General features: G+C 34.4%; 1 long non-coding RNA gene across 3 annotated transcripts; it reads right to left on the bottom strand.

Annotated features, from left to right (window-relative positions):
• Positions 1 to 8,562: 8,562 nt before the first annotated feature.
• Positions 8,563 to 11,211, bottom strand: LOC141392981 (uncharacterized). Of its 3 annotated transcripts, none has more exons than XR_012409940.1 (5): positions 11,117 to 11,211; positions 10,857 to 11,056; positions 9,997 to 10,784; positions 8,743 to 9,882; positions 8,563 to 8,688 (listed from the first exon to the last, which is right to left on the bottom strand). It is a non-coding gene; the product is annotated as an uncharacterized lncRNA (long non-coding RNA). The 3 variants fall into 3 exon arrangements; XR_012409941.1 differs by having other exon boundaries at positions 8,563 to 9,480; positions 9,692 to 9,882; XR_012409939.1 differs by having other exon boundaries at positions 8,563 to 9,882.
• Positions 11,212 to 17,647: the final 6,436 nt, after the last annotated feature.

The following is a 17,647-nucleotide window of genomic DNA, read 5'->3' as shown; positions in this document are numbered from 1 at the left end:
TTAAGGGGTGTTTACACTATCTATCTATGTCATATGAGCTGTCACTTCCTTTATTCATTCGACATCTTTTATGTTTGTCAAAGTCTATACCACAAAATGTACATATGACTTTGATAGATGATGATTTTGATAGATGAAAATTTTCATAGTGGTCACACTACGTGTACAACATTCACAAGTAGCAAATTTGACATATCATATGACATTCATAGATAGTGTAAACACCCCTTTAGTTTGTATTAACAAATGTTTGGAAATGTTAACACGCTTATCTCTTTTTGGAAAATGTATGCCGCTGCCTGTAGAGATGTACAAACTGATTTATGTACATGTAGGGATCTCTAACAACTGCTAATAAAATGTAGCGAACGGAGTGCCTTTTTCACGACTACGTTTGGACTGCATCCGGATGCTGTTAAATTGCGAGGAATTGGAGTGACTTTTTCACGACCCCGCTGAACTGCATCCGGATGTTGTTAAAATGTGACAAGTGGATGTGATTCTTTGGATTGCATCCAAATGCGGTTAAAATGTGAGGACTGGAGTGCCTTTTTCACGACTCCGGTTGAACTGCATCAAAACATGCCGTGACAGAACTAGTTCACATTGCACTACTTCCAATTTATTTTGCTGGGTTTTAGTCAGAAAAAGCAAACTGACACGACCTATACCGACTTCAGTAAAGCATTCGATAGAGTTAACCACAAATTACTAATTTACAAATTAAATTGCATCGGATTCAGTAAAAACTTATTATCTTGGGTCTCATCTTATCTGCAAGATAGATCACAAGTGGTTTTATTCGAGGATTGTTATTCTAAATTAATAAATGTCCCTTCAGAATGATACATGTTTGATTTTTACTTGCGTTAAAATGCACAATTGTGACGTTTCAAAGCACATAGCTTCGCATTTGTTATACACTACACCACTATGTGGGGAGGGTATTATAAGTTGGTTTTGGCCAAAAAGTTTGTAACACATCGAAATAATGGTCGTCGACCCATACTTACATATATATACCAAAATGAATGGCTCGACGAGCTGAGTCGATCTGCCTATGTGTGCCCGTCCGTCTGCCCATCTAAACCTTGTAATCACGCTACAGGTCGCAATTTTGATCGGATCGCCACGAAATTTCGGATGTTGATGTCGTCACGAAATTAAATCGTAATTTTCCTTAGATTAGCCGTTCTTCGGCAGGTCTTTTGTGGAACTTTCGAAGTCTACATCTCTGGATACTCTATTGGAATCATTATAAAGAACACTATCTTTGGTATATTTTTCATAACTTTCTGCGAACGGTCCATAGAGGGAAGATAAGCGAAAACTGGAAAGTATTTGCAAAGATATAGCTGTATAGGAAATCAGTAACATTTATTGCAGCAAGTTGAGTTTATGCGCTAAAGTAAAACAAAATTTTCTTCGGTAAGGTAAAGCAAAATATTAAGCTTCCTCTATATAGTCAGTCTTTGGCCGGGGATTAAGAAATTCTCCTATGGACAACCCATGGGAGTTGGGAATTTTTTCCCATTCCCACATTTTCGTATTCTGAATAAATATTGTGGGAGTTTTTTCCATTTCCCATCTCCACTTATTCTTAATGAAGTTCGAATTCATCTGAATACAACCAACCAATATTTGCCTACAAATACCGTTATATCTACGATAGGAATGGAATTGTAAATTATACATTTGTGGACATGTAGAGTATAGAGTAGCCGATATTTTCAATACCTAACATGTTACAAATGTGCGTTATAACGGCACTTTTTACTCGTTTTGTGAAAAAATGTCAAAATATTAGCACGTTTTAATGGTTTACCAGAATAGAACCACCCTAAGAATTTACACAAACCCTTTGACAGATGTGGTACACTTTTACTCAAAAAACTATTTATAATTATAAATAAATGACGTGAGTGTTGATTGCCAACAAATATTGTGCAAAAAATGTGTATTAGGGTCTCGGAATTTGATGAAAATCGATGCTTAGAGCTCCGAAAAATATTTTTATAAAGAAATCGGTAGAAACAAATTATAAAGTCAAAATTTTATACTGAATTATGGTCAAAATTTTCAAGACTACAATAAAATTACAAAAAAGTCAGATTTGATAGGTTTATAAGTCCGAAACAGATGAGATATGGTAAAGATAACTCAAATTTCAAAAAAAAGTTAGATGATAGCGAAGCCGTTCCACATCCGCTATGTCTGAGGAGCCTTCATTACCAAAAGGCGAAACATGTGTTACTTGATGCTGTACGCGACTTCGAGGGGCCATCATTGATGGTCCGCGGCTAGCTCTGTCCACCTTCAGGGTAGGTCCCAACCCTTTACCACCCAGTCCCAAGGCCCGTTGCAATAAATTTCAATGTCTTTTCTACAAACAAATTTTATATCCCACAACAGTTTCCATTTAAGTTAGAGGACACCCTAATGTCCTCCGCCGCTCGCCCAACCATGATCACCCGGTCCAACTATTCCGCCAGTGACCCTACAACCCCGCCCACATCACTTTACCACCTTACCTTTCCTTCCCTAATAAATTCCGCACTAATACATGTCTAAAAATTTCTTTTCAAATCATAATATGTTTTATTAAAAACAAATAAATCTAATTACATGCATACAAAAAAAAAATAAAATTTACATAAAATATAATAATGTCAACAAAAAATATGTCTATGTATCGATCTTTAGATTTCTTTTGGTAGCCAATTTAACAGGCAAAATATTGAGCGCTTATGAAAGCAATTATAAAAAAACACGTAATAAACGTATTAAACGTAATTATGTATTCGAATGGTCTTTTGACCTTACTCACTATTGGGTACTTATTTTTCTCTCCTCAGTAGAGGCTACTCAGCCATTAGGCTTAATTATAATATTCCGCAAATGAAACTTTCAATAAAAGTCCTGTCACTATATAATTTAAAATCCTTATAGTTCGTTTATATATAACCGGATTTAACAAACCCACTGGGTTTTAGATGTCAACTCCATTACATATACGTCAAACAAATCCTCATAAAGAAGGTTAACCCTGCAAAAGGCTATAATATAAACATGGTCTTAAACATTTTCTTTTACACCTAATCTATTATTAAAAATTTGCTACACTGAACATAATAAACTGAATACTATTTCCTAAGACGTACACTAGCGTAAATATTAGCTAAGCGCTTTTATGTCTTTAATGTGCACCGCTACTGCGACGCCGACGTACTACCTATATGAATGTAATAATTGAGGTTAATGATCGTTAACCCTGCAAGCAAAAACTATCGCGGAAGTGACTTAGGCGTGTCGCCCAGAGCGAAGAAAACAGTCGCGGCGACAATCGCGGAAGTCACCCTGGAGTGACCTCCGTTGTGAAGAAATGAACCACGCCGGCGTGTCGTCTTGGAAGTCACTCCAGCGACACTTCTAGAAGATCATTTCCGCGATAGTTCTAGAAATTAAAAAAAAAATATTATTTTTTTTTTATTTTTTTTTATTTGAATTTTTTATTTTTTTTTAGTTTTATTTTTTTTAATTTTTTATTTTTATTTTTATTTATTTTTTATTCCTCAATTACCGCATACATTAATTTTGTCATTTTAAAAATGTGATGTTTTTTGCTTGACTTGGGAAGCGAGCCCGGACCTTCAGAGTGCAAAGCGAGTATGCTTACCACTGCACCACCTTCTCATATAATCATCACATAGAAAATGTTCTATATTTGTTCAAATGTGTTGAATCATTAAATAAATGTAAACAATCGCCTTGAAAGACACTCAGAAGTCACTCCGAAGTGTCGGCATACGCGATAAAACGTAATCACAATAAGGCTATAGAAATTGTTTGTGTAATTCACCGACGATCTTCCTTGGGGTGTCTCCGGAGTGACCTCTTAGGCGAGGGAGTGCGAAACTCACTTCCAATTGCTGGCAGGGAAGTCGCCTACATCTGTAATAACCTCTGAGATCCTAGTATACCTCTACGGATTACACAACACAAAATTAAGTATATAAAAATATGTTAAAAATAAAGAAGATAAAATAATAAAAAAATGATAAATATTAAAGTTAGGTATGCTTTGTAGTCAATATAATTAATGGCTTCCCCTAAAATGGCAAAAACTTAAAAATAAAATAATCTCATTGGTTGGGTTATGTTTCTGTTAAAGCCTTTGCAGTTAATGTATCATTATGATGTTAAATTTTGCCAATCACGGAATTAGTTTTAATGCGGAAACTTTTCACCGCACTGCTTGGAACTGAAGACTGTCTTATACACTAGGCTTGACTTACAGTTTGATTAAGGTGCATAGAGGTTAGGACTTTTACCACCAAGATATCCATTCTATAGTGTGACCCTTATTACCTCAGAGGTTACGAAATCCCCAGACACGGTATTACGTAACTTATTGCCCTCCAAACAAAGTTTTCGCTCCACAAATTGTATCACTCTTACTTTCCGATTTAAACAACTTAGAAGCACAAAAAGCAAAAGTTTTAAAGTTATTTAACCCAGATAAAGCCACTGGTCGTTTAAACGCCACAAAAAATGGTTGCAAAAATTAACGTAAAACTCTGGTTTTTTCGAATATTTTTGTGGGGTTTCTTGCATTTTGTTATAGTATTGTGTGTTATCTGTCATTTCACGCTTATAACGCTTCATTTGATCTACGCATTTCCACGCAATTGGCCTAAAACCCAAGCTATTCAAAAAATCGATTTTTTTGTAATTTTCGACTTTTGATGAAAAATTTAAATATGCGATAAAAATTTAATCATAAATGTTAGAATCATGTAAAGCAGGGATTTGTTAGGAATATAGTAAGAGTATTTTCCCAATCAAAAACCAAGTGATTGGCATGTAAGGATACACCTATATTACCCTCCAAAATTTTTGCACTTTTAAAAGAAGGCCCGATTGCAGGAAAACTATACGTTTTAGAGAAAAAAGTATTTTTTTTTTTTAATGCTTAAAAACTCTCTAAAATATAATTTTTAGAGAAAAAAGTATTTTTTTTAAATGCTTAAAAACTCTCTAAAATATAATTTTCATAAAAAATTTTAAGTTTTCTCGCAAAAAAAAATTCTCGGCGCTAAGTGGGTTAATAACCCTTTTGGGTTATTATATTAGGTCTGTACGATAACCCAAAAGTTTGTACAAATTTGCACAAACTTTTACAAAATGCTGTTCGATAACAAACTTGTTCAGTAAAAGTGAATCGAGAAGTCTTGCAAGTAGTTGCAAGAACTTGCAAAAACTTTTTACTTGCAAAGTTATCGAACAGGCATATTAATGTAACAACTATGTAAAGGCCTGCGTACATAAGCTGCCTTGCCTGCTTACCTTGCTTAGAACGTTTTCAGACGATAAGGTTTGACTGCCCAAAAACGTGGTTTCCGTTTTGACTCTCATTCGTAATTTTCACATCTAGTGTTGCGTTTTTGAAGTCATTTTATACAAGCGTACTTTTTGAACAAAAAGAAGTACGGTTTTACATAAATGTACCAAAAATATTTATGTGTGTATTGTATTTTAACATTTTAAAATAGAGTAATTCTAGTAAATTCCACAAAATCAGGAAAAACGAATGGGTTAAAATTGTTAATAACGAATACCGTAATAATTGTTAACACCTGAGGGTAAGAAGATTCCTGCGTTACCGGCGTAAAATTCATACATTTTTTATTTCAAGACATTTAACATAATTTCAATCACGATAAAATAAAAAATAAATAAATTTTACAAAATCATAACATGTACATGAACAAATTTTTACACAAATTTATTTCATTAACTAATTTATTAAAAAAGTACTTATGTACGTTTTCGTTCACTTAATTCCACATTTTGTTTCAACACTGGCACAATTTGCGAATGAGAACCAAAACGGACAACGCGTTTTTGAGCAGTCAAACCGCATCGTCTGAAAACGCACTTACTTCTGATAAAAGAATAAAAAAGAAAACATTTTGTTTCAACACTGGCACAATTTGCGAATGAGAACCAAAACGGACAACGCGTTTTTGAGCAGTCAAACCGCATCGTCTGAAAACGCACTTACTTCTGATAAAAGAATAAAAAAGAAAAGGGCAACCCAGTTCGAAATTTCCTCGGCCTTCTTTATTCTTTTATTTTTAATATGTCAAAAATGAAGCAGGAAAGCAAGGCAATCAGGCAGAGCAGCTTATGTACGCAGGCCTTAACACTTAGTACTTTTGCTATTGTAAAAACTGTTTAGTTCTGGAACAAAGCTGATATGTTTGCCGGCATATATTTCAAATGAATCATGGTTTAATAAGAAAGGTTAGCCAAAGCTTTACGTCAATTTAAATTTTTTCATTCGAGTATGCCTAAAACTTCAAAAAAATATAAACAAACTGTGTATGTGTGTGTGGTGTTTGAATAATATGCCAAACAATTTTAAAAACAATCGAATTTAATGATTTTTAAAATTGTTTTTAGACCATTTGTATGGAAGAAATTGGTGAGATTTACATTAAAACAATCAGTTTATCATACTCACAACTCGATTATGTGGAGAAAACTTAACTGTTCATTCATTTTTCGCGGTTTTTATAAAATGCTCAAAAAATGCATTCTAAACAACCCCACTTTTTGCTTTTATTTTGAAGTTTTAGGAATTCAGGAAAAACAAGGGTTCAATAGATTTTTTCATTTAAATCTACCTCTTTACTTATACCATGAAATGAATTTGAATTTTTCGGCATCATGCTAAACAGTGTAAAAACGGCCAAAACGACACAAAACATTACCCAAACGTTGGACGTGTTTCCAGATTTATTAACGAGGCCGTTAAAAAGCAAGCAATTCAAAAATATCGACTTTTTGTAATTTTCGACTTTTGATGAAAAATTTAAAAATGGAGACGGAAGGTCTGTACCATAACCCAAAAGTTTGTACAAATTTGTAAAAACTTTTACAAAATGCTGTTCGATAACAAACTTGTAAAGTAAAAGAGAGCGAATTTGGAGAGAATTGTGAGGGAACTATGGAGAGTTTTGGAGACTTTTGTTAATGAGAACTTACAAGTTTTTGCAAGCAACATTTTCCATTTTAAGGCCTCGTAACATAAGAGGATTTCTGGTTTAATCAATTAAGTTGCTTTCGATCTACAAACCCCTGTTCGGTAGCACGAATTTTTAAGCGCAAATATTTGTTATCCAATTTTTTTGGTTTTTTACATAAAATTATCACGTCTGCCAGAATCTTATTTGCATTTTTGCATATAAGATGTCTGGCCCAACTCTTCACGACATCGATTATGATGTCGCTGAAGAGGAAATCATTTCAACACCCCAAATAAGTTCAGATGTGCAAAAAAGCATCGGAAATGTAAACTTTGCCAATGACCGTAAACGACAAAGGTTGGAAAGTGCCTTATCCCCCATTACTGTCAACGCATCTGATCTTGCAACCAAACTGGCGAATTACAACCCTAATGATCAGAATAAATTCGGCATCCTGGAAGTCCTAGCCGACGTTAACCTTAAGCCGCCACAGAGCGAGAAAAAACAAAAAAAGCCACTGCCAAATCTTGGTGCCCTCCAATTTTTGTTTACAATATGGACATCATAGCTCTTGTAGAGTCTTTAAAAACTACGCTTCCAGCAGGTTCTTATCAAATAAGAAACATAAATAACAGTAAGAGCAAACTTTACTTTGCGGACCCTACAGTGCATGCCTCAATGATGGCAATTTTAAAGGAGAAGAGGATCCATTCTTTGTCTTTTACTCCTAAAGAACAAAAACAAGTTCCACTGGTGATTCGTGGTTTATACAATCGTACCAATTCAGACCAAATCAAACTGGAGCTGGACGAACTCGTTCCTAATACGGTTGACAAAGTGACGAAATTTAAAACGCCATCATCCATTAAGAGAAATATCGACACTGGCCTATATGCCGTTTCTCTCCTCCCAGGAAAGAAACTCAGCGATGTTAGTCACATTAAAGAATTACAAGGTCAAACGATGTCTTGGGAAAAGCCTAAAAAGAAAGATAGTGAAGTACAATGTCACAGATGCCAGAAGTGGGGCCATATATCACGAAATTGTAACTCAGCTTTCAAATGTGTCAAGTGTGATCAAGAGCATGCTCCCGGGCAATGTCAACGTGTCCGCACAGAATCAGCACAACCTTATTGTGCTAACTGCCAAGAAATTGGGCATCCAGCCAACTATAAAGGATGTCCAAGCTATAAAAAATTTGTAGCTGCTCGCCGCAAGATAGTGGCGAAAGCTATAGAAGAAAAAAACATCGCCAAAGCAAATGTTAACAGAGCTATAAACATGTCTCTCGTTTCGCCAGGAAAGCCTTTCTCAAGCCTCTTCAGCACATAACAGCCACAACAAAATAACCAACGCTCGAAGCCCTCTATAATTGAGGAGTTCATGAAACTGGCTAACATTTTCTTGGAACCGGAGGAATTGTCGTTAGAACAAGAGATAAACTTGTTTCTTACACGTTATCAAACCATGTCAAAAGCTGACGCAAAAACTGAGTTCTTGCGTCTATTAAATAAAGTAAAAGTCAAATATGGACCATAGATATTTGCATTTATTAACTTATAACGTCAGATCGCTTGTCGACGCAAGTCGGCAAATAGACTTACAAAACACTCTTTTGAGCAACAAAATAGACATATGCTTCGTCCAGGAAACCCACCTACGAAGAAACAAAAGAATAAAAATGGCTGGTTACAATTTTGTCTCAAATTACTCATCTGTCGGTGTTGCGGTGGCAATAAAGAGTTCCATTCAATTTAATGTAGTCACAGTGGATAACATTGGAATTTGTACGAGTTCCATTCAATTTAATGTAGTCACAGTGGATAACATTGGAATTTGTACGTCTTTTATCCAAATCGATTCATCATTAAATGGTATTAGCAAGAAGTGATATGGGGAGATTCTTGCAGCAATTCAAACGGAAATATATTATCAAGATGGGTAGACGATAACTCGCTGGAAGTCACCCGTCTTTGCGCCACATCACCATCATATCCCAATGGTCTATCCTACCTAGATCATTATCTAATAAGCTCGCATCTTATGAATGGTAATCGCCAACATTCCAGCTTGCAGACTTTACCATCATTCTCTGACCACTATCCCATTAAATTTTCATTGCGATTGGATAGAGTTGATTTTACCCTCAGAACTCCAAAGAGTTTCACTTCGTACAAAAATACTGATTGGGAAAGATTCCGAAATGAAATCGACGTTCTTTCTCAAAATATTATGCCTCCAGTCAACAGAAATCTAGAAAATGAGGAAATAGATAACGTTGTAAGAGATTTCAATGATGCCTTCTTATCAATACACGAATCCAATTCTGAAATTCTTACCATTAAAGATGACAAATTTCCACTCTCTGAGAGGACAAAAAAACTGTACAAAATCAAACATCGTTGGCAGAAAGAATTGAAGCATATATTTCATCGTACTGGAAGCAGATCTGGAAGTGAGTACCGAATTTTATCCAAACAAATACAACTAATTGAAATTATTATTAAAGAATCAGTCAATATTGAGTTAGCCCAGAAATTCAATAATCGGCTGCAAAATATAAAACCTGGACCAAAAGCTTTTAAAGAAGTATTCAAAATCGTGGGCAAGAACAAAGCTCCATTTTGCTCTCATATTATTCATGATGATGAAAAGATTACCAATTCCAATATGATTGCCAATAATTTCCAAGACTACTATTCCTCGACTTTTGTGGAAAAGCCTCCACAACATCCCGTTGCTGACTTTGATACTAAGGTGCCAGATTTCATGGTTTCTGTTCCTCGCCATATATATGCCTTCAATAATGAATTCACTGCATTAAACAATAGAGATTTCCACTTCACAAACACTGAAAATATTAAAAACAAATCGCCAGAATTAACAATAAAAAGTCAAGTGGCTTTGATGGCATTTCTAACTTCATAATAAGAAAATTTCCTGAATCGACGATTTAATTACTAACCTGTCTTTTTAATCATTGCATTAACAATGGCTATTTCCCATCAGACTGGAAGACGGCAAAAATAATCCCGATCAAAAAGAAACCGAATAGCGAAGTTGTGGCTGAATTCCGTCCCATATCTCTTTTGTCGAACATTGGCAAAGTATATGAGCACGTGCTGAAAGAAAAAATTGAAAGAGAATTTGTCATAGAACCAATTTCTAATTTTCAATTTGGCTTCAAGAAATGTCATTCAACTCAGCATGCATTGTTAAAATTCCACAGTGATATCACCAACAACCTACGGAATCAAATATGCACTGTAGTAATTTCTCTGGACATAGAGAAAGCCTTCGACTCAGTGTCCCATAATGGAATTTTATACGAATTGGTCGACTTGGGCCATTGATCCATATATCATCAAATTAATACAAAGTTTCTTTTACAATCGAAGATTCGCCGTACAAATACAAGATGCAATTTCATCATTTGGACAAATTAGTAGCGGTGTTCCACAAGGCAGTGTGCTGCCTCCGTTTTTATTCAACTTATTTCTCTGTGATTTTCCGCATATTAGACCAGACTCTCAAGCCATACTTTATGCTGATGATTGCTTGATATACTCTCACGATGTATCGCCAACAACAGCTTTAAACAAGGCAAATTTGCATCTACTTTCCATCGACGAGTATTACAAGACTTGGGGTATTAAAATTAATGCAGCCAAAAGCACAGCTATATGTATCCGGAACGCTTCAGGAAAGTGCACCAGGTATGTTGTTCCCCTGAGTAAGCGGCTCCATTTGTCACTGGATGGAATTGATATTCCGTTTGTATCCAATATCAAGTATCAAGTAATATTTTAATGAAATTTAACTCACATGCCAGAACAACTCTTCAAAAAGTCAAACGTGTTGCTGGGAGATTTTCGTACCTCTTTGGTAATAAATACCTTCCTCAGAGCACAAAATTGCTTCTATACAAAGTAGCATTACGGTCGATGCTGTTATACGGCTTTCCAATTTGGTTCACGATCTCTCCAGTGGTGGCAAAAGAAATCGAGGTATTCGAGCGTAAGATCCTGAGGAAATGTATAAATCAACATTATGAAAATTCTACTAAGAAATTTTCAAATACACACATTTAAAAAACCGCACGAGTTCAGCCATTTTGCAACCTGGCAATTCATCGCCTAAAAAACTTTGTAGAAGGTCTCGCCAACCATGAAAATACTATAATGAACATAATTCATGATGCTGAAAAATACACAACATGGACAGATTCAACTTACCTATCGCCAGTGGGTGTTATTAATGAGAATATCAACTATGATCCCGATGTAATTAGTGTACCTGATTTTTATAAAAATTCTTCAGTAGGCACCCATAGGGGCTAATCTATTTATATAAGACTTTAAATTATATTTATATTTTTTTTTTACACGAGCTTTGCTCTATCGATTTATCATTTTTCCTTATTCACTATTTTCTAAACATTACCTCTTTACTGTTATTTAACATACTCTCTGTGATATCTACATACATATGTTTGTTCTCTGTTTACAACATATATGTTTACCGCATATAATCCATAGCCGACCAAGAAGAGCGAGCGCTTAAATTGTTTATGTGTGGGTAAAATTACACTGACAGAACAGAACAGGGTGATGATTTTCATATTGAGTATGAAATGAAAAACACAGGAAAAAAGTTGTCACGGCGTGTTAGCGTTCAGAGCCAAACATAGTGGTGGGTGTGTGGGTTCGAATCGTCGGCTTTCCTTTTTCATTTGCATTATAGATCATAAAAAAGCTCGATTAATAAATTAAAAAAAAAATAATACTAAAAATGATCTTCGCCTAAAAAGGCAAAATTTTCAAATAGAAAAAATATATTGTTGGCGCGTTCGCTTTGTATGACTAAAATTAAAAATAATATACAGTGAATCACAGTCAAAAGTATCCACTTCAGTTTCTTTTATTAAGATTTCAACTTTAAAATTTCTTCAAATGCATTGAACAAATTGTCTACGGTTCTAATATAAATTAGCATTTGACTTGTGTCCCTTATATCAGTGCTTTCATCAAAGCAAACAGATACATATACCGCATTTCGAATCCTCTCCTTTGTTTATATACATTTTTATTGTTGCATTGCAGACGAGGCATTCTGCGTCATTAAAAATATTAATACAAAACAAAAAATCATTTTCAAATTCTTCAGTCCACATATTTGCTGTACAACTGCAAAATCTTTTAATAATAATTGTTCCACAAACATCCCAGATGGGACAAGGGAGACTTCTCTCATATCAATGAGTGCACGCCGATTCATATTGGCTCAATGATATGGGACCTACTTTTTATTGCCGAGTCCGAACGGCGTGTCTTACGACACCACTTTTAGAGAAGTTTTTCACGGCTTAAATACTCAGGAAATGTCGCCAGCATTACTGAGGGGGAATTTTGCCACCGTTGAAAATTTGATGTTGCTTGGCCTGGGATTCGAACCGCAGACCTTCTGAGTGCAAGGCGGACGTGCTAACCATTGCACCACGGTGGTGTACCCAAAAAAAACAAATAAAGCGGCATCAACCTGCTTGCATGACATTCAGTACAAGACTGAAGTAAAAAAATTAAAACATTTGCTCTCTTACTTTGCGTTCGGGTCGCGTGTGTGTGATTTGCCGAAAAACTTCGTAACCATATCAATACCTACGAACGGGTTTGATATAATCGCGGTTCGACAATGATATCAACAGCACTCTGTTAACTTATTTTAATGTTATTTAGTTTTAATTATTTATTTTAACAGTCGATTGTGCACTGTTAGTCAACTGTTAAGGCCTCGAGCAAGTCTTGCTATCCATATACACATTTTCTTATACACACGAATATTCCGATGTTATTTCAGCATGTAGCGTTTTAATCAAATATTACTGGTTTTAGAATAAGACTTTACAGTTCTATGTTTGTATCTGTCAATTCTATTTACATTTCACTATGTTATCGAAAAAGAAGAAGACTCAAATAAAAATTTTACTTACTTACTTACTTACTTCATTAAGTTGCACGTTCTTCCGATTTAAAGTCAAAAGTCAAACACTACAAAAATCGTGTTTTAGCACACATTCAGCCGCGTAGAGATGCGGCAACTCTGTGAAAAGACAAAAAATGCAAAGAATTAAGAAACAAACAGATTTTTCGAGTACAGGTATATTATTTCAATGAAAGCACTCTAGTTGGACCAGGGGCTGGATTCTTGTTTTATGAAAATTTGAAGTGGAAAATATCTATAAAAGCTTTCATTCAAATTTTCGTAGTACAAGAATGAGTTCTTCGACTTAGACGTATTTTACACTTGGCATTCGTAGACGTTGAGGGAAAAAAACAACAACAGGGCGACGCCGACACCAAAGTCAGCGTTGATATGTTTGCCGGCATATATTTGAAATGAATTTGAATTTTTCGGCATCATGCCGAAGAGTGTAAAAACGGCCAAAACGACACAAAACTTTACCGAAACGTTGGATGTGTTTATTAACGAGGCCGTTAAAAAGCAAGCAATTCAAAAATATCGACTTTTTGTAATTTTCGACTTTTGATGAACAATTTAAAAATGGAGACAGAAGGTCTGTACGATAACCCAAAAGTTTGTACAAATTTGTAAAAACTTTTACGAAATACTGTTCGATAACAAACTTGTAAAGTAAAAGAGAGCGAATTGTGGGAGAACTATGGAGAGTTTTGGAGACGTTTGTTACTGAGAACATACAAGTTTTTGCAAGCAAAGTTTTCCTTGTTAAGGCCTCGTCACATAAGAGGATTTCTGGCTTAATTCATTAAGTTGCATGTTCTTCCGGCTTAAAGTCCAAGCATACGAAAATCGTGTTTCAGCACACATTCAGCCGCGTAGAGATGCGGCAAATCTACGTGGCTGAATGTATACTGAAACACGATTGTCGTATGCTTTGACTTTTGATTTAAACCCGGAAGAACATGCTTTGCAATTCTTGGCAAAAATATAAACAAACATTTGGTTATTAAAATAATTACAAGATAAAAAGAGGAGAGATAACTAAATAAATTATGGAAAACGACTTATTTTGTAAATTCACTTACTTTTTAGTTTGTGATGATTGTTTTATTTCTAAGGTATCAAATCCCAGCAAAAAGCGTCGCAACCATGGAGTAGGAGGAACACTAAGTTGACGGCCAGACGTTAATATGCCATTTAGATATGACACCATTAGCCGGATTTAGCCCATTATCAGGTTTTATTTGCTAAATCCAGCCAAAATCTACCAGATTTCCCATACAAAAATAAATCCTCCTATTGAGTGGATTTGTTTTAAATCTGGCATAAATCCTCGTATACAACTCTGTTTTTTGCAACATGTTGCTAGAAAATACAAAAAGTTGCAAGCTGGCACAAGAAACAAGGTAGATGCATCGGAGAATTGCTACACTAAAAATAATTTAAAATGTAAAAAATTGTAAACAAGGCGGAAAAATTAAATTTGTTTTGATGTACAAAGTTGATTTTAATCAACCAAGACTAATATTTATGATGTCTAAACGATAAAATAATTCGTTTATTTATTTTAGATGGCAAATTGCGATAAAATAATTCTTTATTTGCTCTTTAGTTAGCATTAGTAGCATAATGTGCTAACATTTTCAGTATTAAATAATAAATTTGTAATTTGACGTGTGTTTTTTGAGACGAATTCAATTTACAAACAATTCTTTTAACGTTTCAAATTCGTTCAGATGGGCTGATGCATCTACCTTGGTAATTGTGCTATGAACAAAAATCAGCTGACTGCAATTTAAATCCTCCAAAATGTATATCTAAATGCAATGAGATTTGTACTGGATTTATTAAATCCAGTCGAGGATTTATGGCTAATCTAAATGAGCTATAATTTATGATATGGAAAGAGAATTATTTTTGTAGCAATGCATAATCAAATAATTTTCGTAAACAACCTTCGATTGTTGAATTAAATCCTATCCGCCAAACTTCTTGTTTATCAAATCAGCTGACTTCTTGTAGGTTTTTGCAAATTGTTGTTCGATAACATTCTGCAAATGTTTAGCTTCGAGAAAGTAAAATTAGTGAGGAGAATTTACTGAGAACTTGCAAGTACTTTTTACTTGCGAAGCTATCGTACAGACCTAGAGTCATAATTAAAGCACAATATCAAGTCGTCAAAGACCAAATTAATCAGCTTAAAAGCCAATTTGATGCCATCTCTTCCGGAGCTTTACGACACACTCAAAAGGTACGTATGTTTTCGAGCTAAAACATACAATGCATAATTAAAAATTAATGTCGTTGGAAACATGTCTATAAATATAGAATCAATAATGTCTGAGGACAAAGCCTTGCACTTTTTTCGCCACTGAAACAAATAGTCTTAATGAAGATGTGACAAAATATTCCACCCTTTCTAAAGACGACAATTTATTCGATTTGTTACCACTTAATCTATTCCAAAATAAAATTAATGTCCTTTCCACATACTTCGATGCTATTATTATAGAGTACTACAGATCTCATATTATTTATATTTATTAGCATATTCTATCAGGAACATAAACTATTCACATAGAATCTCCATCTTACTCTATCCGATGCAATGTATCTTAACTCATTGAATGTTTTTCCGGTTTCATTGGAAATGGTTCTTCGCCATGTGGTTTTTGGCCGTCCTCAGTGTTTCATGGCAGATATCATCAAAAGGCCTACGGAGTGTGTGACCGATCCAGTTGTATTTGCGTCGTTTTATTTGTATGTTAATATCTTCTTGTTGAGCCAGTTGTAGGAGGTCTTCATTTGAGATAGTCCTTGGCCACCATATTTTTAAAATGTTGCGAAGGCATCTATTAGTGAAAACTTGCAGTTTATTTTTAATTCCAAATTTTTGTTTTTTGGTCAATCTAATAAGCATATTACAAACATTTGGTGGTGTGGTGCTTTCACATTCTTCTAAAACAACTAATTAATATCATCGTAAGGTTATAATTTTATTAACATGCTTGACATCACATCAATTAATTCATTTTCTGATAAGTAATCATTTTTACTCTGTTATCTATAAAATATAGTTTTGCCCGAAAAAATCGATTTCTGAACCACTGTTTTTATACTTTCAAACCAGACTCGAGTTCTAATGGAAATATCCCCAATAAATGCTAAACATTTACGAATTCCTTTACCGACCTGACAATGTTTTGGAACAAATAAAAAGGACTCAAAATACACAAAATTTCTTTTTCTCGAAGGTGACATAAGTCCAAACATAAGCCCTGTTCCTTTACGTTCAAGAATCTTCAAGTTTTACAACTTTTTACTCGAAAAGCGTTCCTTTACTTCAGACACAATACAATTCATATGGGAGCAGTTTTCAACTTTTACTGCTTTTGCTGGTTTTACCATTTTCAGAAGTAAGGAACAGACCAATAATTTTGGAGTATGTAATAACCGTGAATGAAATTGAAAATAATTCCAAAAATTTAATGGGAGTTGTACGCTATATCTTTACTTTAAGGGCATGGTAGATATAAGGTAAAGTTAATACTACAACAAATACAACTCGAACAACAATCACAAAGGAATTTGTTTTTGTTTGTAACGTTACTGCCAGTTGTACTTGTAAACAAAACAAGGAAATGTCTATAAATTATTGGAATTTAAAAAACTAATAATTTTTCACATTTGGTTGAATATTTTGGAAAACATGAATGAAAATTCGTTACATTTTCAATTTTTATGTTTCCACATCACTCCACTAAATGCATAAATTCTCGCAGAAAGTAGAATTCTGGCAGAAAAGTTTGGGGTCGCTGGAAATTCATAGAAAAAGGAGAAGCTGTTTCAATGTTTTGTTTTAGAAATCAAAGAAGCACAAGTTTATTAGGGCTTTAGTTTTTTAAATTTTAACAAAATACCTCACATATTAACCAACGTTGTATCGCCTCTACAAGCGGAGATTTACTGCGCCGCTTATCGTTTGAACTTGGAGGAGGTTACATATCATTGATATGAAGAAGTCTTTCTGGGTAATGGTTTTTTCCGAACGATATATTTTTTCTCAAAAAATATATGTCCCTAATGTACATCGAAATAGAAATAAATGTATAAAATGTCATATGAAATTTGACACTAACGTTACAACCCAGTTCAGTCAGCTGTGTATTGCTGCTACCTTTTCTTATTCTACCATGCTTTAAGGGTTATGCCCGTTGGAATTTACGTCACAGAAATATATTTCCTTTTTTCAAATAAAAATAAATACACATAGCCCAGAAAGTCTGCGTTCACCTTACTATTTTTCAAAAACGATGCTAAAACTTTAATAAATTGGTAACTGAGATCAGTCTTTCTTTCATAAATATGTTATTGGCACTCTTTACTACCAGAATAAAAAGAAAAATTCCAGAAAATATATTATTATTACGAAGATAACGGTAAAAAAGTGTTACAACTGCTAAATTAGAGCCCCAAAAAGTCTGCGTTCACTTTGTATGTTGCAACAATACCGTTTGTGTTTTTGATTTTTTTTTGCAGTTTTCTCCCATTTTTAATCAATATTGTTACAATTGGCCATTCTATGGGGTCGTTTGCACACTTAACTTAAGAAAGTAAATTAATTCAAGAATGGAAAA

The sequence above is a fragment of the Musca autumnalis genome, unplaced genomic scaffold, assembly GCF_047663935.1.
Source record: "Musca autumnalis isolate F117 unplaced genomic scaffold, ASM4766393v1 scaffold_2, whole genome shotgun sequence".
NCBI classification, from domain to species: Eukaryota; Metazoa; Arthropoda; class Insecta; order Diptera; family Muscidae; genus Musca; species Musca autumnalis.
Note: the sequence above shows the minus strand (reverse complement) of the source record. Positions and strands in the feature narration are given on the sequence as shown.